The sequence below is a fragment of the Cuculus canorus genome, chromosome 4 (assembly GCF_017976375.1).
Source record: "Cuculus canorus isolate bCucCan1 chromosome 4, bCucCan1.pri, whole genome shotgun sequence".
NCBI lineage: Eukaryota > Metazoa > Chordata > Aves > Cuculiformes > Cuculidae > Cuculus > Cuculus canorus.
This window is the reverse complement of record NC_071404.1, coordinates 30,314,125-30,335,826: the sequence shown is the minus strand read 5'-3', so window position 1 is coordinate 30,335,826 and position 21,702 is coordinate 30,314,125. Positions and strand designations below refer to the sequence as shown.

The 21,702-nt window shown below is 40.0% G+C and overlaps 1 protein-coding gene across 6 annotated transcripts in view; it reads right to left on the bottom strand.

The window, feature by feature from the left end:
* CRACD (capping protein inhibiting regulator of actin dynamics) overlaps positions 1-21,702 on the bottom strand; it is a 121,918-nt gene that overhangs the window by 81,601 nt on the left and 18,615 nt on the right. Inside the window, exon 1 of one of the 6 annotated variants that reach the window (XM_054064685.1) lies at positions 15,461-15,479. The exons of the other annotated variants lie outside the window; for them this stretch is intronic. The gene's annotated coding sequence lies outside the window, so the exon portion shown is untranslated. Of the gene's footprint in view, positions 1-15,460; positions 15,480-21,702 lie in introns of those variants that run through there. 6 annotated transcript variants of the gene reach the window in all.

Here is a 21,702-nt window from a genome sequence, read left to right as displayed (position 1 = left end):
GAGAAAGTAAGTTCTTCCTGCAACTTAAATAACTGGCCTCCTGTCTTCATCGCTGATATGATCTTGCACAGCTCAGACAAGAACAGGGCTTTCATTCCATCACCTCTGAGATAACACTGCGGGAAATGCGACACAGAAAGATCTCTGTGCCGAGCTGACTTGTGTGCTGTATCAGATGTTGGGAGCATCCAGTTCCCTCCGGCTTCCACAGAGCCTAGCAGAGGGCTGATGAAACTTCGTGACACTACTAGGCATTTGCATGGCCAAGAATTGTCCCCAGACCCCAAGCTGTGACATGGGTAACTGCAGCAAATGGCTGTTTAAAAGGTGACTGAGATCATCTCTGTGAGAAAAGAGACTTTCTCGCTCTGGTGTAACACTGCTAATTTGAGAGGCTGAATGGTAATAGCAGGATATCAAGGACCTGAGAGGACCAGGATGTGTACCCTGCCAGAGGCAGGAAGGCAGGACAGCAGTCATGGCAACGCAAAAAGCAATGCATGGGGATAAAACGCTTCCAGTTCCCAATACTCAGCTGTGTATTGTGGGAAATCAGGCACTTTTCCAAAACTTCCACAAAATAAAAAGACCTGGGGGAATTTGTCTCAGATGAGCTTATCTAAATAACATCTCAAATATCACAAATAACTATTCAAACCTAATTACAACTTAGATATCCTTACAAGCTAGATATTGGCCTACACTAGATGCTCAGCTATGTTGTACTGAAGCTGCTGGACTTCTCTGACGGGTATAGACTTCAGCCTGCTATTTATCCTCTCTTAAAACACCAGACATCCTCTGGTGTCTAAAGGATGTGTTACCAAGACAGAATTAGACCAACAAGCCTTTTAACCTTTAACATTAAATATTGAAAGGGAATTAGAATGTCACCTTAGATGCCTTCATTGCTATAAATAGATTAACAGTTATTTTGTGCGAGAAAGCCTAGACATTTCAGCAATAAACGTTTTCTAGAGGCATCTATGATTTCTTCTGCTATATTAACGGTCGCTAAAGATCCAGGACTTCCTCCAAGGCAAAATCAAATCTCTTATACGAGCCAGCAAGCAGCAATTCTACTAGAGCACCATACAAATAAAACTGTAACAGGTACCATTAGTGGCTCCATTACAGAGCATAAAGGAGAACATAGTATTTTTCATCTAGGCACTGCATTTTGGATTACATCTATGCTACTAAGCTTGTCAGTTCTAAGGAAAAAAACCCAAAACATCTACTCTCTAGGCTGTAAAACTGTGTAACTAGAGGCTTGCCTTGCTGTAATAGTGCCATTAATTTTGGAGTGGGACAAAAGCACATTTCCCAATACTTCCACTCAGTATTTTCCAACCACCTAATAAGTGCAAAAGATCTGTTACTCTTAAAGAGGATTGTTAACTACCCTGGTCTCTAGCAACCAGAAAACAGACAATTTGAAGATCGGGAAAGTAAGATTTCAAATGAGAAGATCTTTTCAGAATACTGAATGGATTCTTAACTGCTTGCCCAAAAGACATCAAAAGCAACTTCACACCCTAAGATCTGCTTCTTAGAATGATGATGAGAATTTTTGCTTTTTGGCAAACCACTTCTATACCAACACCTAGAGGATATCTGCAATCACATATACATCTTCATCTTACCACTATCTTCTTTTTTTAAGATAGAATAATGTTCCCTAACAGTGGTCCCTGAGCAGTCATCTTCTAATGGTGCCTGTGGCCAAGGAATGATGTTGACAGCAAGTGAAGGAATGTAAAGCATGTTTAGCAATACTGAGCTGCTTTGCTCACTAGTCAGTGAGTGCAGAGCTTTATTGTATACGTAAGCATTTCAATGAAATTGTTTCACTTTTCAATGAAACTGTTGTTTGACAGTATTTTGAAATGACAATTTCACCCTGCACAAACAATTTGAAAAGAGAAATAACTCAAATTGTCCTGATTGCATGCTTCATCACAGCCTGCTGGACACAAGGCATTTATATTAATATTTAGCATTCAATAACAGTACCTTATAATACTTTATAGCAACTCTGTCATTCTCTACAATTCTTTAAAAAGTATTTCAGTATCTGAAATAACAGATCTGTGTTTATCTAGCACATTGTTGAGAAAAAAAGAAGTCAACCTTTTCTGGACTACCTAAGCCTTTTGAGGTCTGAGGGCTTGCTATATCACAGCTGTGCAAATAGCAGGAGGGGAACTCTACATTAAAATTCAGACAAGCAGTTAGAATATCTTAAGTATTTCTACCGCCCAAATGAATGACCTTCAGGAAATTCTGAGCTATTCAGCTACATTTATACAGGCAGAAGCTGAACACTCCAAGCTGGAGACACTTTAGAGTCTGGGATTTGCTCACTAGAAGAAAAAGGCTGTGATTCAGAAATTGGGGATGAATCAAAACCTTGGATCAAACTTCAATGCTCTCCTAAGTGGGACCTCTAGTTGAGAGAGTTTCATTTGTTAGTCCGTGTTGAAACAGCCACTGATGGGGCACTTTCACAAGTGGCAGACACTACATTTTAAATGAGAAAGAATTAAAAAACAAGTGCCAGAGGAACAGATTCCTAGCTGAGTGGGTGGCAGCACACAAGCAGCACAAGCCTCTGCTTCAGAAAAGAACAGAGTGATTTTGTGGTAGCTAGAGATGCTCTGCTTATATACGTTGTCGTGAGTACCAAGAACACATAGGATTTGATCTGCAAATTTTGGAGCTTTAACTGCTGTGTGCTTCCAGCTTGAAGCACTACTTGGCACATCACCCAGGTTAGTGGCAGCCCAGAGGCAATTATGAAACTCTGATCCAGCCACACCACTAATCCTTAAATTGCAGGGAAGGATTACTAACCACGATGTATCTAAGGATTTTAAAAGTGATGAAGCAAAAAAGGAAGTAAATCTAATCCTCACATTAGTGGCCCGATTATTTTCAGGAGAACATATCCTCATACTGCTGCTGTCTCCCCTGCATGAGGATACCATCTCACAACCTAAAAGAAGTGGAGTTACATTAGCACAGCCATATGCTTTGAGGAAGGCTTGTCAGATGAGGCACAAAGCTGCTGCTTTGGGTTCTGGAGTGGCATGACTCCGTGCCAGCCAAAATCTTTGTGTATGTGTCTGTTCTGCACCACATAGTGGGACAACAGCACAGAAACCCTAGATTCTGTACTCTGGTAAAATTACAGCAGAAAAGAGAAAGGCAGGGAGATTCTCTAGAAATACATCAGAGATGCAAATACCGTAAGATAAATGTTAATTTAAGATAATGGGCAGCTTGAATGAGAACAAATAGGTATCCACTTGTCATGGGAAGAAAAAAACCAACATGAAACTTCCCATTTCCCCACCCCTCCCCACAACACAGAAAACTGTAAGAATCTGGAAAAAAAACCACAATATCTGGAAGCAAAAATCTTGTGACCAGTTTTAAAGATGAAGTGCAGTAAGTTTATGAAAGCAATCCATAGCATAATTCACAGGAGAAGCCTACAATTCAAAGACTAGGGAAGGCAAAATGCCACATATATTGAAACCTAAATTATTCCCACATAGTACCACCCAAGTTGTGAATTGAAAACATAAAAAAAAATATGAAAAAAACGCGCAACAAATGACCAGAAAATAAGAGTACAAACATTCTCCAGCAAAGTTTGGAATTTGAGCAGCCTCCTAAAGGAACCACAAGTAATCCCAACTATACAAAATAATCACATGCCATTTTCTTGGTAAACGCTCCAAGACTGGTTAATTGGTGGTTCATGATGCCAATAACACAGTCAGGCAAAAGGCTGAACCTCCTCTGTATGGGACAACCAAATGCCTTCATAAGCAGCAAAAGAAATCCTTCTGCAATTGACTACTCTGTCTTTAATACTTTTACCATTAATTACCTAACACTAAAACAATTAATATTCTGCATGTATGCACTCACTGCATTGTAGAATGTTAGAAGCTTAGTCTTGCTCTGATGCTTATTTTGAGCCTCGAAGTTACTTATTCATACAGTTTTTCTGTTCTGTTACCAACTATGCTAAGAAATGTGGTTCTTAGGTCCTCCTGCAGAGCTTGCTCAGGCAAAACAAAACTCTTTCCATCTCCTGGGGCTCTGTACCAAGACAGTATAAGATTCTCTGTTATTTGCTGTAATAATATGAAAGGGAGCAAATACTTGCAGGGGAATGAATTTTACAGAGTATAGTCATCACACACAAATTCTATATTCTTCTCTGTTTGTTTGAAAGCTAGAAAGTCAAGCTATTTTAGAGTGATAATTGACTTCTATTTCAGCACCATAAAGAAAAGAAATGTCATCCACTGTGGGTAATTAATTGCATTACATATTCACATACACCCACATTCGCTTGGAGCAGGAAAATACAACTGACAGCTATGCTTCTAAAAAAATAAAACCCCAACAGATATATTTAGAGATTCCAGATCATCCAAAAGAAACCAGATGCCTGGAAAGATTCTAGGTCAGGTTGGACACGGCTCTGAGCAACCTGATCTAGTTGAATACGTCCCTGATAACTGCAGAGGGTTGGACTAGATGACCTTTAACAGTCCCTTCTGATCCAAACTATTCTATGATTCTAATTTTATCTTACTGACTGGTACTAGAGGTAATAATCTTTACCCAACAGTTTTCTTAAAAAAATCTGTTGATGGGCACAAACCGTTTTTGTTTCATCACTTCATAGAGTTCAGCCCTTCAACGTCATTGAGGTCCCTGCACTTCAGTCAGAAAGAACACAGTCTGTTCTCTGTTTTAGGGAACTGCTGTCTCCAGTTCATTCAAAGGAACTGCTTAGGAGCACAATATAACAGAGTTTTTCACATGTAGGGTGAAGCAGCTCTTAACGTTTCTTACGTTTAGAAAAGAAGGCTTAGAAATAGAAAAATCAGGTATGACATAAGCAAATAAACAATGACGTCAATTGTTATTACAAAACCAAATCGTCACACCATGTCCTCTTCATCTTTCTTGGATTTTTTTGGAAGAGGGTAAATTTGGTTTGTATGTAAATTCTAAAGAGAATAGTCATTAATATTCTTTCAGTTTACAAGAGTTTCTGTATTATTCTATTTGACTCTGAGACTGCAGGCAACAACCTCCATTCTCATTAACGCTAATATTAACCACGTTCCTGCCCACTCTCCACAACTGTTACTACAAATGTAAGTTAACTCCAGCTGTGAATGAAAAACAAAGACCCTGTCTATTACCTCCAATGAGCTGCAATCTCTCCAGTCTCAGCATAACATTCAGCAATCTCTGCAGTACGCTGAACTATCATGCCTTCATGCATGGTATAAATCTGCTTCTGTAGGGCTAATACTCTGAACAGCATCTTTCCTGCTAAGGGGCAAAGAGTTTTAACACTATTAGTTTATCATTAAAAATAAGACAAAACATAATGACATCACATCCCACTTTTTAACACAATTACTTATATTTTAAATTCTCAGCCTTCATCAGTTCTTCACTGGTTGCAAAGACGCTGGCGTATAAACACCAACCCTTAGTTCTGCTTAGGAACAGATGTCACCATTTTCCTTATCCCTGAGTGAAGGGCCAGAGCATCTTTTCCCCAGCCCTTAATTTACCAAGTCTACCTCCTTCCTTTTGAACCATGAGACATTTAGAAAGACATCCTGTCTAAACCATAACATTTAAAGGAACATTAAATTTATCACATTGAAATATAAGCAAAATTTCTGGTGCTTGAGGCAGCCCAAGGAAAGTACAATACTGTACACAGATTTTTCTGTCCTGCATTCAGCACATGGTATTGTCCAGTGGATAGCTTCAAAGGGGAAGACCTGGAAAGGCCACAGCCCTGAAAGCAGGCACACATGGCAGTCCCTGCCCTCTTCCTTGTTGCTTCCCATTCTTTCCAAGAGCTTCACGTTCCTGGAAGTGCAAGGAGAAGCTAATCTGGCTATTGAATAGCAGAAGAGCAAAAGCACACTAAATCCTCAAACCCGCTTCTCTCCACTTTGGGCACAGACCTGGTGGATGCTTTTTTATCTTTTCGTGGGGCAGTAGCTGACTTTCAATCCATTCTTCGTTCAGCCCGTGGGTATGCTTTGGATTGCCCAAGTCTGTGTTTTTTTACTTAAAGGAAAATATTAATGCCAAAAATCATGCTACAATTTAATGTAACAAATCAATCTTTCCCTTAAGGAAAGCCATCTAGTCTTTGTTCTCATCACTACTGCAGCTGGATCTCAGAGGGCACCACGGATCCAGATGGCACTTTTCAGCATGGCAGAGCTGGACAATGTTCTGGGCAATACCAATACATACATCACTGTTCGCTGGCCAGCTTCTCTTTCACTGCATCTCTGTGCTGTGTTTCGTAAATCTGCTATGGCACAGATTACATTTTGTTTGCCTGCTTAAAGAAACCTCTCATGTCAGCTGACATACAGAGAGTTCTTTCTCCAATTCCTGGAATTCCGTAGCACATTTGATAAGAATGAAGCAGAACATTAAGGAAAATAAAGGCAGCAAAATCCTGTGTCCTAATATGAGAAAGAGGCCCACAGAACTACATTCCTAAATAAGATGTGCAGATCTATTTCGCTCCTCAGAGAGGTCAGTGCTTTAGGGAAAATCATAATGCACTAAAGAGGCTCAGTGTTCAACACAGGGAATACAGCATAGTCTGGGACAACTACCTCAAGAAGCTGGAAAGGAACCTGTCACCAACATAGATGCATTTATAAAATATGTCTCAGGAGATAGATTTATGTAGACTGAAAGTGTTGGATTTGAATCAAAAGTGTCAGATCTAAACAGAAGCCCAACACCAGAACTAAGGGGATACATGCTCACTCAACTATTTATTATTTTATATCTGTTGCCACTGAAATAAATTGCAGAGCTTCCACCACAGCAGAAACAGGTAAAAGCTCTAAGGCAGTTTAAGACGTAGTAACCAGGATCAAAATATCATATTTAGAGAGACGCAAGGATTGTTGCTTGTCTAGAACCATCTGTGATGTAGCCTTGCAAACAAATTAATGCTGGCCAGGAAAGGAGAGGGGAAAGGGAGAATATTTAGAATTCATTTAGTTGCTGGCCAAGATCAGTTTATGATAATTTTTACATAAGCTCAGAAATTTTAAGGGTAGGGCTACAGGAAGGCATAATCTTTACTTGTCTATTTCTGTATTTAAGAAAGAGTGTCCTATATTTTGTATTTAAATACCCAGTTAATAATTGCTACACAATGTCTCTAGCCAAATGCACTCCGTTTAGATGGGTTTTTTTTGTTCATAATGTTCCATTTAAGCAGCAGTCATTTCCATTCAGTCTCAGCCTAAACAATTTCTCTGGAAGATAGCCCAATTAAACAGATTTTCTTATTAAGCACGCCCCAGTTAAGTGATGTACATTCCTATCAGCTCAGTTTCTACATGATTTTTACATAATGAGCAGAGTACAGGAAACATTTTACACTGGTTTTAAGCTGCTCAGTCCTTGCACAAAGAAAGTACATATTTACATTAATTTTAATAAAACAACATAAAAGGTATGAAATCTAACCTAAAAGGAAGGCTGCTACTGTAGTCCTTTATGGATTTTTGGGAAGAAATTACCGTGTTCCTTTTAAGCATTTAATTGAAGCAAGTCTCTGAAGAGAAATGGGCTTCTGGCATCTCAGTAGCCCACCTCTGCTGAGGTGGGAAGGGGCTCTGTTGAGGTGGGAAGGGGCTCTGCTTTCTCTGGGCCTCCAGAAAACAACTTTATAATTCACTCTGTGCTCCAGTACTGCATAATACTTTTTATATATTATATTTAATTAAGTTTAATTAAATTTAATTAATTAATTTTTTTTCCTGCAGGGAAAAGAAATTCAATGACAGCCCCATAGTAATTTCTTAATGTTAAATTTTTAGCAAGGAATCTGAATCAAGCACCGAGTGTGTCTTATTTTTACAAGATGATTACACTTAAAATCAAGAATACTTGTGCATTTTAGATAGTTGTGCAATTAGATACTTGTTCATCCAGGATATTATAATTAAGCACTGAAAAGATAAACTAACTAAAAGCTGTGATATGCATTGAAGAGTGTTTAAGTGTGCACTGAGCATTACTCAATACTGACCTTAAGTGCTTACATATTGTTCCAGTAACAAACACTGCTTTCTAAATCCTTTCCAGTTAAGTTGGCCTCACTTTGCAATCCACATATTACCTATTTTTTAAAAAACAGACATTCAAAGTGTTAAATAATCTTTTTCACATAAAACAATCTTCTAACTTGATTTTTCTGTCAACTGCAAGGAACACGGTGCTGGGGAGGAAAACCTGACTGTCACTATGAATTGGCATTGTTTTCTGAAGGGGCTAATAGTTTCCAATTTAACATCATTATGTTGCTATACTAGTCCACTATTCCCATTTTATTAGAATAGTTAAAGCTTTAACTCCAATATTATTTCTCAGTTTGAAAAGATGCAGGCCTTGTGCCAAAAAGTTAAATGAATTACTTTTGTACCATCAGAGGTTGAAATACAACCATCTGGTCCACCAAAATCGCTCTGAATTTTTCAGTACTCTTTAAATGGCACATGCTGAGAAAAATCCCGGTCCAGCTGAAGTAAGTGACACAACTCTCACCAATTCATATTAAGACAGGATCTCATCCAAGATATCCTAGTGAGAACATTTTGCACTTCTGGACCATGCACAGATTTTGTACTGGCTATAACCGTGTTGGTTGCATGAGAGGGTTTTTTCCTTTCTATAGAAACAACAAAATCACCACTACAACTTGAAAAGAAATATTCAAGGTGGACAGAAACAAACACTGGCAAGCAGCACGCTTTCTTACTGATGTTTTCACACCAGAGGACAGGAAAATTATTCCACTGAAGGTACAGTGAAAATAATACATTTTTTAATTTTTATTAAGTCCAAAGTATTGCCAAAATATCAAGAAAAGTCAATTCTTGGTGTAATATATCTCACTGACTGTGAGCAATGCAGGACTTTTGGTTTCCTGAACTGGACAGTTAGTCTACCACCCTTCTGGTAACATTATTTCTTCTAAAACCTACATACAGACACCCACACATCACCAGAAGGCCACAGTTTATGAAAATAAATTATATATTTTAGAGTAAAATGATGAAATTTTCACAAGAAATACTTTGCTAAAGAGTGATGCTGGCAGTTGCTTCAAGTCATTTAATTTGTACTTATTTACCCAGAAAATGCTTTACCTTGGAAATCAAAAAAGGTTACGCAAGCAATAGTTTCACATGCAGCACCACCATTTCCAGAGATTTTATTCTGCATTTCACATCAAGGTGAAGTCAGGCAGCCAAGCAGCTACACAATAATTTTTGTAGTATTGCAACAACCAGATGAAGACAGAGACCTGTGTTTTCCAAGGTCGGTTGTCATTGATTGGCCCAATTTATAGACTATTTAAAGGTTATTTATTTTTCTGTTTATACCAGAAATAAGATAGCAGCTGCTTAAATGTATACAAGCACAAATACAGGCATTTAAAAGTATATTTACACAAGTGTGATTGCTTAGTAAATACGGTTAGTCTGAATATTTTTAGATGCAAATCAATTCTATTTTCCACTCTACCATAGGATTGAATGTCTGCCACTGGTGAAATCTAAAGACGTTTAAGTTTAACTTGGTGATTTGAGAATGATACATAATGAAACCCTTCTTTTTCATAGCAGTGGGATGCCACCTATTTTCTTCTGTTCTATTCCGAAAATAGATATTAGAGTTTACCCATGATGAGCAGTAATAACAGTCTGATTTTTGTTAGCCTAGCAGATAATGTTACTTCAGCTATGCTCTGGGGGAGGTGGAGAGGCTAATACCTGTGGCCACAGGGTTCCACATCTATTGCAGAATCATAGAATCATTAGGTTGGAACAGACCTTTGAGATCATCAAGTCCAACCATACCTGTCCACTACTAAATCATATCCCTAAGCACTTCATCCACCCGCCTTTTAAAACCTCCAGAGGTGGCGACTCAACCACCTCCCTGAGCAGCCTGTTCCAGTGCTTGATAACCCTTTCTGTGAAGAAATTTTTTCTAATGTCCAATCCAAACTTTCCCTGATGGAGCTTGAGGCCATTCCCTCTTGTCCTACCACCTATCACTTGGGAGAAGAAACTGACACCCAGCTCTCTACAACCTCCTTTTAGGTAGTTGTAGAGAGCAATAACGTCTCTCCTCAGCCTCTTTTTTTCCAGGCTAAACAACCCCAGTTCACTCAGCCGCTCCTTGTAAGACTTGTTCTCCAGCCCCTTCAGCAGCTTTGTTGTCCTTCTCTGGACACGCCCCAGGACCTCAATGTCTTTGTTATAGTGAGGGGCCCAAAACTGAACACAGAATTCAAGGTGCAGCCTCACCAGTGCTGAGTACAGGGGCAGAATCACTTCCCTGGGCCTGATGGCCACACTGTTTCCGATATAAGCCAATATGCTGTTGGCTTTCTTGGCCACCTGGGCACACTGCTGGCTCACGTTCAGTCACTGTCAACCAGCACCCCCAGGTCTTTCTCTGCCAGGCAGCTTTCCAGCCACTCTTCCCCAAGGCTGTAGTGCTGCATGGGGGTTGTCATGTCCCAAGTGCAGGACTCTACACATGGCCTTGTTAAACGTCACCCCATCGGTGCCAGCCCATCAATCCAGCCTGTTCAGATCCCTCTGTAGAGTCTTCCTACTGTCCGGCATATCGACACTTCCACCCAGCTTACTGTCATCTGCAAACTTAATAAGGGTGCTTTCAATCTCCTCATCCAGGTCGTTGATAAAGATATTGAACAGAACTGGACTCAGCACTGAGCCCTGAGCAACACCATTTGCGACCGGCCTCCCAATGGGTTTGACTCCATTCACCACCATGCTTTGGTCCTGGCCACGCAGCCAGTTTTTTACCAGCAGAGGGTGTGCCTGTCTAGGCCAGTGGCAGCCTGTTTCTCAAGCAGAATACTGTGAGAAATGGTGTCAAAGGCTTTACTGAAGTCCTGTACGCTATATCCACAGCCTTTCCCCCATCCATCAAGCGGCCCACCTTGCCATAGAAAGAGACCTGGTTAGTCTGGCAGTCCGTGCTTTTCATAAACCCGTGTTGACTGGGCCTGATCACCCAGATGCCCTGTGTGTACTGCATGATAGCACTCAAGATGACCTGCTCCATGACCTTCCCTGGTATTGATGTCAGACCCACAGGCCTGTAGTTTCCTGGATCCTTCCCCTGACCCCTCTTGTAAATGGGTGTAACATCTGCCAGCCTTCAGTCCGATGGAACTTCCCCAGTCAGCCAGGACTGCTGGTAGATGATGGAAAGAGGTTTGGCAAGCACCTCTGCCAGCTCCCTTTATACCCTTGGGTGGATTCCACTCAGCCCCATAGACTTGTGAATGTCTAATTTGCCGAGCAAGTTTCTAACCATTTCCTCTTGGATCATTGGAGCTTTGTTCTGCTCTCCTCCCTGTCTACTGGCTCATGAGGTTAAGTACCCAGGGAACGTCTGACCTTACTATTAAAGATTGAGACAAGGAAAGCATTAAGTTCCTCAGCCTTATCATCATCCTTTGTCACTATTTTTCCTCCTGCATCCAGTAGAGGATGGAGATTCTCCTTGGCCCTCCTTTTTTTTGTTGATATATTTGTAGAAGAATTTTTTATTATCTTTCACAGAATTGACCAATCTAAGTTCTAACTGGTCTTTATCCCTCCTGATTTTATCTTTACATGATCTCACTTCATCTCTGCAGTCCTGTCTAGATGCCTGCCCCTTCTTCCAAAGTTCATATATTTTCCTCTCTTTCCTGATTTCCACCCAGGGCAACCTGCTCAGCCAAGCTGGCTTTCTTCCCTGCTGCCTCATTTTCTAGCATATGGGGATGGCTTGGTCTTGAGGTGCCAGGAATTCCTTCTTAGAGAGCATCCAGTCCTCATAAGCTCCTTTGCTAGTAAGGACTATCTCCCATGGAACTTTACTGACCAGCCTTCTGAACAGACGAAAGTCTGCCCTCCCAAAGTCCGAGGTGGACATTCTACTGACACCCTCCCACCCTTACGCCCCAGCTGTCACATCTCCCACAAGTCCTTCTCTGTTCACGAACAGCAGGTCCAGTGGGGCACATTCCCCAGTCAGGTTGCTCAACATTTTTATCAGGAAGTTGTCTTCCACACACTCCAGGAACCTTCTAGAGTATTTCCTCTCTGCTGTATTATACTTCCAGCAGATACCTAGTAAGCTGAAGTCTCCCACAGGGACAAGGGCTAGCAATTGTGAGACTTCTCCCTGTTGCTTATAGAATAACTCTTCTCCTCTTCCTGGCTGGGTGGTCTATAGCAGACTCCCGCCACAATACCTGCCTTATTAGGCGCACCTCTGATTTTCACCCACAGACATTCAACCCTATCAACACCATCAATGAGTTTGAGGCTGTCAAAGCTCTCTCTAACATACCGGGCTAAAAATATGATAAGAAAAAACTTATTATTACATGTATACCTTTTTGACATTGCCAGTTTCTAAACAGATCAGTGAATTTTTCAGAGACAAGAAAAAGAATTATCGGGTCTTTGTGAATCAAACAACTACTCAATAACAATTCCTCTCAAGAAAAAAAAATGTACTTGCTGAGTTTTGAAGACTAGTCTCACTTTTCCTCAAAATAATTCTTTTTTTCTTTCCAAAAAAAAGACTTCTAATTTCTGTTGTAGGTCAAAAATTCCAAACATGCATTTAACACAGTGTCATGGATCCATAGGCATTGATGGAGTGTCTCTGAATGAATATGCCTACTGTTGCCTAGCAAGCATAAAAATGAGGAACATCTGTATGTCATCAACAAATACATAAAGCTGTTAATTATATTAATTTTCTGTTGTCACATGTTAAGTATATCTATTTAAGACTTTTATGGACTAGGAGTAAACATTTATTGTAATTTTTATTTCATTGCTACAGTTTAAAACCACATGCATTTTCCTGAACCAGACAGCTAAAGCCTGATTCAAGCTGTTTTCCTTGAGGGACAATGTTGAAACTGAGTTAAACAGAGGTACTCCTGTAAACTTGTTTAATTGAAATAGCCAATAGGTTTTTTTTTTCTTGCTAGTTTTACACTTTAACAGCATCATACTTCTCTGCAGATCATTGCCTTCACACAGCTTAGGTGATGGTACTAGAAAAAAAGAACTGTAATCATGGAAATCAAGGGTTTCCAGTCTTCCCCTCACCCCCTATAAAACCTTCATATAAATAAACTTTACACTTATTTATACCATATATAAATGTGTATATACAGTATCATGTATATATATATCATATTCCTTTTTTTAATGTGAAGTTCTACAGATTAACACATAATATATTAGACAAGTTTCTTATGCTTAATCAAGATACATAAGAATATCTTCTCATGTAAAATATATAGTAGCCCTGAATAATTTAAAAAGGCTGAAATGCTCCACTCTCTTTGATATCTAGATATTCCCTGTCAGAATATACAAAGAACACCTCTTCGCCTCTTTGAAATGAAAAAAATATATATCTTTTGTAGAACCTAGATTTTTTTAGGTGACGAATGAGCAATTTGAGAGGAAGAGGAAAGGGGAAGCTACTCAGGCATGTTGTGATTTTTCCCAAAACAAATATTATGCTCCCCAAATTTGAAAATAGGACAGACATTTAGTAATGGCCTGGCCACATTAAGATGAAGATAAAGGTAACTCTATCCTGAAATGACACAATAGCAAGAAAATTAAGACGTATTTAAATTAGTGCTTGCAACCTTAGGTTAAGTTTGATTTGCAGGTTGATCTAAAATAGTATACACTTTCCTTTTTAAAGTATTGCACAGTGTTCTATCCATTTCATGATTTTCACTTAAATCTCAAATTCTTTAGATTTCAAGAAATTTCTAGATTTCAATTTCTACGTTTTCTTCTACCTACTACTAAAATTTTTCATAACTGAAGATCACTAGTATTTTAAAGGAGTTAGTAATTTGGGATGTGTGTATCACACTTGTAAGAATAAGTTGCAAAATCAGTTATGGTGTATTGAAACTTAATAATTTATCATCCTCTCACAAAAAAAAACTTCAGGCCTTAAAGAAACAAAAATTATGTTAAAGCAGGGATTTAAGCAATTTTGAAATCCTGTCATCTTCAAATCCATTTTCCTCTCTTACTCTTCATTTTATTTGCAAGCTAAAAATCACTAAACAGGGTTGAAGCCCACTTGGTTCCTACTAGTTCTTCGCCATGGGGAAGCGTAGGGAATCTAGTCCAGAGTCACTAGGAGCCCAGAAGAGAAGAGGTAGTGACCACTGCTACTATGCTATAAGAAGCCACGTACTGTTTCATTTCAGTTTTTCATGTAGATGGTGGGCCGTCTGAATCACTGTGCTAACAAGATCAATTAATTTCTACTCTTTAAAAGTAATGTTTTAAGGCACAGAATCATCTGTATTATGCGTTTTTCTAACTGGGGCATTATTTTTAATAATTCAATAATTCTATTGGCCTTTTGTCCCTTATGCACTGATCTAAACAGAGTATGATGTTCAGACATCATTCAGGAACATCAGATAATAAACTAGAATAAGCATGATTTTGTGTGTGTTAAGTTAAACATTTAGTTGCAACTTTAAAATGCAGAAGACAGAAATATTTTTACTGCCAAAAAAAAAAAAAAGCCAGCTATTCTAAGAAGTGCTGTCAGAGTACTCTGAATTATGGGTGTTTCGTTTTGAAACAGAAAGTCTTAAAAGAATCGGGACCTGACATCGAAGCAACATTAAAATTCAGTTTAAGGATGAGAAACCAGATGAGCATTGCTTGGTGACAAGGCCCTTCCAGACAACCTTCAAAACCAATTACAGCATTATCTGCTTAAGCCTTTACATCATTAAACCATAGTGTATCTCGGAGACAAAAAGCAACAAAACCTTTCATACACATCTGTCAACAGTCAATAGAAATGTGTTAGAGAAAAAGAAAAATCTTGAAAATGAGAAAGCCATGGAAAGGAAAAAACATCCCTCCCTCAAAAAGTCTGAATCTTCCTGCAACATGTTCTACAGTTGGTAGGTCGTCCCGATTCATTACATGGTGGCTTTTGGGACTGGAGGGCACCTGAAAATTACCTTTCTGTTTCATTATAATTAAACTCTCCCAGGGAGTTCGGTGCTGCAATTGAGAACTATGTCCAGCATCAACTGCATCTGTACATAATGGTAACCTTCTTGGTAATGGGATGCACATGTCTTTTCCATTAGGTCACTAATGGACCTGGTCAAAGATTGTAAGAAAAATTCTATTCATGAGCAGAAACAAAGGTCACTTATCTGTAGCTATTTTCAAGCTAAATATTTTCAAGATTTTCATAGCTAAATATTCCCAGGCAAACATAGCCTGGATTACCACACCTTTTAAATGCTGTCTCTGAGCAGCAGTCTCGCACACCCTGCTGATGTCAGAGGTCCTTCCCCACCTTCCCCACTGGCAGCGAGCTGATGGAGCACAGACGGGCGGCTTGGCTGTATCACAGGGGTGCTCACTGGCTCACAGCTCTGCAGGAACTGACTCCATCACCCAGCAATGCAGGAGTCAAAATTTCCCAAGAACAGGCTCTTGTATCACCTACTGGGAGCTATAAGAGGCAGCAGCTCCTGGGCTAGCCTGCTCCAGATGGGTTGACTCTCATCAGGTTTCCACAGGGTTTTGGAAAATTACCCTTTCTCCTGAAAAAGAAAAAAGAATCTTTCTAACTCTTAAAAACCCTAAGCGATGTTGTCCCATCTAGTGGGACACCACTGTCCTTCCCTCTGTCTCTCAGGCAAAACAGGAGAACTTGCTATAAAGATATATCACGTATTTATTTCTAGTAGAGTTTGTAGAAGTTTTAAAAACATCCTGAGAAACAGATGAGAGAAAGATTCGACAAGTGATTTAAATTAGGACATACTGAGATCCTAAAAGCTTAGAATAGCCTTTACTGGAGGTGAAAAATATTAAGTAAATGCTTCCTATATATTAGCTGTTCTCATGTGCACGCTTTTTTCTGACTGATATTCCAAACATAATACGTGCTTTGTGCAAGAGCCACCGAGGGTTGAGAAGACACCTGGACACAGAATGGACTCTTGCAGTTCAATGGAAAATCTCCTTGAATTTCTAGGACAAGCTTGGCTGAACCAAGCCTCATGTATTTTCATGAAGAGCTAAATTCTCATCATGCTGCTCCGAAAGCAGTATCCCTGAACACAAGGCAGATTACTGAGCTGAGAAACCATGAACCAGAATAGAGCAGCCTGCCCTGGAAATAGTGATTCAGAAAGGTGGACCTGCAGATATTAATGGTACACTTTGTAGGCTGACCGTTAGCAATGCCCAGCTGCAATTCAGAATCAGGAGGATGAACATTTGACAGCTCTCTTCACCCAGAGCCGAGGGCAAACACAGAATGGATCCATCAGTTTGGCCTGTATTCCTGAAGCTGAATGGCTGCCAGGACAGACGAGGCCTTCACATATTAAATATGACAGATAGCCACCAGTAAAAGACAGTTATATTAAGCCTGACATTATGATCCCAAGGTGTGGGAGGTTGCCAGCTCCCTCAGTGACAGAACCCTCCACCAGGGACAGCTTTGTCATGGCAGGGCATGTAAAGACCTTGTGCTGTTTCCAATGGAAAGATGTTATCTAGAAGCAGCAGCTATTCAAGCTATAAAGTATTGTATACATATTAAAAAAGGCTAGTCTAGTATATGTGGTGGAAGGCATTGATAGAATAATAAAATTTGCCTAAAGTGAACTCAACAAGTGCCAGACAAACTCATTGAAGGGTCTATGTGGAATGTCAAACCTAAAGAAAAACCCAGAGTGTGTTTAACAGCCCATGACACACACAAGTAAATGCAAGCGCGCCAGTTCATTCTGCTCCACAGGATTCCAGCAAAGGATTTCCCCTTTACTTGTCAGAGAAATTACTAAGGCAAGCATTGCATTTTGCCACTGCATTTGCAAATTACTAAGCTCTTAAGCCTTTTCCCTTTCGTAAAGAATTCCAAACCAACAAATTTCTGAAACCAGAGGCTATTCACCCTCTTCACAAAGAGACTTGGGTCTACATAGTACCGAAATCTTAAAACCTGTGAGATTGTCATCACTAGAGCACAGACATTCCCAGGATTCGGCTGCCAGTAGGTGTTATAACTGCTAACTCTGATAAAATGCACTGGAGCTCCCTGGTCTCCAAAGCACACCATGGCATCTGGCTGGCTATGAAGAGCTCAGTCCTCCAGAGCTGTGACTGCAAACTTGTGAATGACCTTGTGAATGAAACTTGTGGATTACAACTGCTGTGTTAGCCAAGTGTTCCAGAAGTGGGAGAGATTGTGGGTTGGACCTATTCCTCTTGGGTTGCAAGGAGTGCCAGGGGCAGCTGGAGTTTCATGCTGCTCTGTAATATGAAAGAAAAAGAAAGGAAAATGGGAGAGTGGCACCCTGAACATGACTTTCCGGGAAAGTTTATAACAAGGACTGTGCAAGGAGAAATACAGGATCGTTTAGAGTCTGTCACCAAGAAGGACAGGTAGATGTGCTTTTCTAGGGCTTCCAATTAATCTCCCAACAACTTATCATGATTAGATTATAGAATCATACAACCATAGAATCATTTATGTTAAAAAAAACTTTTAAGATCATCGAGTCCAACTGTTAGCTAAAACTGCCAAGTTCACCACTAAACCATGTCTCTAAGCACTACATCTACAAGTCTTTAAAATAACTCCAGGGATGGTGACTCAATTACTTCTCTGGGCAGCCTGTTCCAATGCTTGATAACTCATTTTGTGAAGACATTTTTCCTTATATCCAGTCTAAACCTCTCCTGGTCATTTCTCCATGTCCTATCACTTTTTACTCAGGAGAAGAGACCAACACCCACTTCAGTACAACTATCTTTCAGGTTGTTGTAGACAGCAATAAAGTCTCTTTTCAGCCTTCTTTTCTCCAGGCTAAACAACGCCAGTTCCTTCAGCCACTCCTCATAACTCTTGCGTCCAGATCCTTCACCAGTTCCATTGCCCTTTTTTGGGCACATTCCAGCACCGAAATGTCTTCCTTGTACTGAGGGGCCAGAAACTGAACATGATGGGTATGGCCTCACCAGGGACATGATCACTTCCCTATTCCTGTTGGCCACACCATTTCTGATACAAGCCAGGATGCTGTTGGCCACCTGGGCACACTGCTGGCTCATATTCAGCTGGCTGTCAACCAAGACTCCCAGGTCCTTTACCGCCAGGCATCTTTCCAGCCACTCTTCCCCAAGCCTATAGTGTTGCATGGAGGTGTCGTGACCCAAGTCCAGGACCCAGCACTTCTCCCTGTTGAAGCCCATACAGTTGGCCTTGCCCAGGTCCCTTTGCAGACCCTTCCTACAGGGTGTTCCTACAGGTCAACATTCCTGCACCACTTGGTGTCATCTGCAAACTTACTGAGCATTCAATCCTGTTGTCCAGATCATTGATAAAGATATCAAATAGAACTGGCCCCAACACTGAGCCCTGGGGAACACCACTTGCAACTGGCAGCCAACTGGACTTAATTCTGTTCACTGCAACACTTTGGATCTGGCCATCCAGCCAGATTTTTACCCAGTGAAGAGTACATCTGTCCAATCTGTGAGCAGCCAGTAAAGATGATAACTTAGAGAGCCTGACTGCACAACTTGTTTGGCTGCATGAATTGCATGTCCCTTTTGAGTCATCATTCTAAAACTGAAGATGGACATTTGGGAGAAATAAAAAGTGATGTTAACTGATCGTGAGCATGTAAACAACTTTCAAATCAGGACTTTGGAAAATGGTCTTACAGATTTTTTTTGTTTACATTCTGCATTTTCTACAAATAAAGGAGAGTTTCTATAAGCTGGATAGATCTCTGGGCAGTTAACTGATTCTCCTGTAGTCATTATTGCTACAAGTTTCTGCTTTCAGAAAAAGGAACAACATTGCAACTCTAAAACATTTCGAAGAATAAACACATATATTCCCATGCATCCAGTCTAAAGGCACCTCTGAATCTCGTAATATATGAGCTTGCAGATTTGCTCTGCATCCTGCATAAACTAGATATAAATGAAGACTGCTGTTGCAGGCAATTGAAACTAACAGTGTGATACTACCAGGTAGCATGATATTCTGCATGCATTAGTTGTCTTAGTGAGGACCCATCCTAATAAATAGACTTTACATTTGGTGGAAAATCAGACCTGACTTTGGACAAGATGATAATCACTTTATAAATCTTTCAAAGACAAACATCCTAGTGAGTAGAAAATAATCTGCTTTTCCTAATCCAAAAGACAAAAATACAACACAGCACTTGTTCAAACAAAGGATTTCTTACTTGAGACTGTTTGTGCGCATAAGGACATATCTCAATAATCAAAGGCAAAGAAGAGGCAGGAAGAGTGATCAACATGGAACAAGACACAAACTACATAATTCTGTTGCACATTTATATAGCTTAAGGAGGTTTTAAAGCTTTCATAACCTTCCAGTAGTTTATTATGCTGGAAGCGCATCATTCTGACACCTCAATTAACAAAATAGAGAAACAAAACAGTCTTTTAAGGATTTGTTGTTGTTTTATCATGCATTCAAAAAGGTTTCTGTATGCATAGATGGCGTTACCTGGAGTTACATCCTAGCATTCCTCAAAAATAAGAAAAAGCAAGAAGTTGTTTCAAGAATATTTCCATTTTTGGAACCAGGCATTATCTAAGTGCAGGCATTGTTTCTTAATTATTAAACTTACCAAGCACCTTATTGAAAACCCTCCCACAGCAGATGGCGTGAACTCCGATGAAAACAACTCTCAGCATATGGAAAGGGAAGCACAGCACCATGCAACAATATTCAGCAAGATTTTCTGCAAGTATATGAAACTTGTAATCTGGAAAAGGACTCTCACATCCTGATTGCACCGACTGCCTAACGACACTGGGCAAGTCTTAATTTTACTCTATTCCCTCTGATTTTTACTGATGGATCTACGGATAAAAGTATTCATGATGAAATATTCCCACGCACAATAATATACTGAGGACACATTACTTATCACTTATGTAACACCGGGATTAATTTTTTTTTTAAAGAGGATTGTGTAATATGAAGGATTAACATTCTCCAAAACAGAAAGTATATGCACTACAACAGCAGTAAGAAGCAGACCAGTTGGTGGGCTGATCAAACCCTTTTTCTCCTGGCTAAATTGACATTATAAATCACATTAAAGCAGTCAGCACCAAGTAAGCTGGCACGAAAGGAAAGTGCCTGAAGCAACTGACACGAAAGGCAAAATCTACTTGCTCTGCTAAAATAAATACTTAAATAATAACACTAATAATAAATCAATTAAGCATTTAAACTGTGGGAGTTTTTTTGTTCACTGATGCCACTGAACGTTCTGCTAAGGAGACAGGGTTTTGTTAATAAAACTTTATAAACAGACTTCTCCTCTCATGTTGTATGTAGCTATTTCAACATCTTTCTTCTCTGACAGAGCAGACAGGAGCTCTGTGCCAGAGCCTTGCAGGAACTTCAGGAATTTCAGCTGACAGAGAGCCTTGCAGTGAATAATGGTTTAAAACACCTTCCTGAATTCTTCTGCTTTCTAGCAAAAGCTTTGCACTCACTCACCTTTATTTTTCTTGCAGTTGCTAGGATGCCTTGGCGACAGACACTTGAAATACCTGTGACCTAGAGACAAAGCTGGAGGCAGCTGTAATCCACACCAGCCCAAAAGGCACTGATCCCTGTACCAGCGCAGATCCCTTGCAGTGTTTGAAGTGCAAATAGAGCAAATTTGCTTGCTGCCATGTCAGCCTCCACACATCTTACCCGCCTTCCCAGCTGGACATGAAGAAAAGATGTCAGCCTCCCAGCACTGAAGAGGGAGGAAAAATACCTCTCTTAGTTTGGGCACCTGCCTCAGCCAAGTCTGCCCTGTAGGAAATCTCCCTCCTCACTGGGGATCAATGAATGGAAGCAGTTAAAATAGATACTGCACCTTCACTGCTGAGGATTGTGCTTGTTTCCACTGGACAATACGGCTTCTGCACAGACTGTTGTGACCAGACACTACAAATCTTTACAGAGGTATCCAGAACTGACTTCCAAACCCCACAGTAATGCTTCCTTAGTGAAGCTCACACAGATGCTGGCAGAGCCTGTGCTAGAACCAGAGCACAAACGATGTATGCACTTGTTGAAAAAGCACATACAAACAGGGCTTTTTCTTTCAAGTGTTGCTCATACAATTCTGCATTTTAAAAGGTAATCACAGTAAGGCAATTATTTAGAATAAAATATCATTTTTCAGGGTGATAAATTAAAAGTTTAATTAAATATTAAACATCTGTTCTGAAGGAACTGTCCCTTATTTACATAAAATCTGTGTGCCATTCTACAAAATGAATGCTTTCTGTGCTAACGCTGTTGTGGAGGAAGAGCTTTGTCAAGCCAGATTCATTCAAAGCACCTTCCTTGCTTTACTTTCTTACTGAAAAACATTTCATTGCTGGAGTGACTGCAGTAGGAAAATTACAATGTAGTGCTACACGATAGTTAAAAATCCTTTTGGCCTCTAATGTTTGA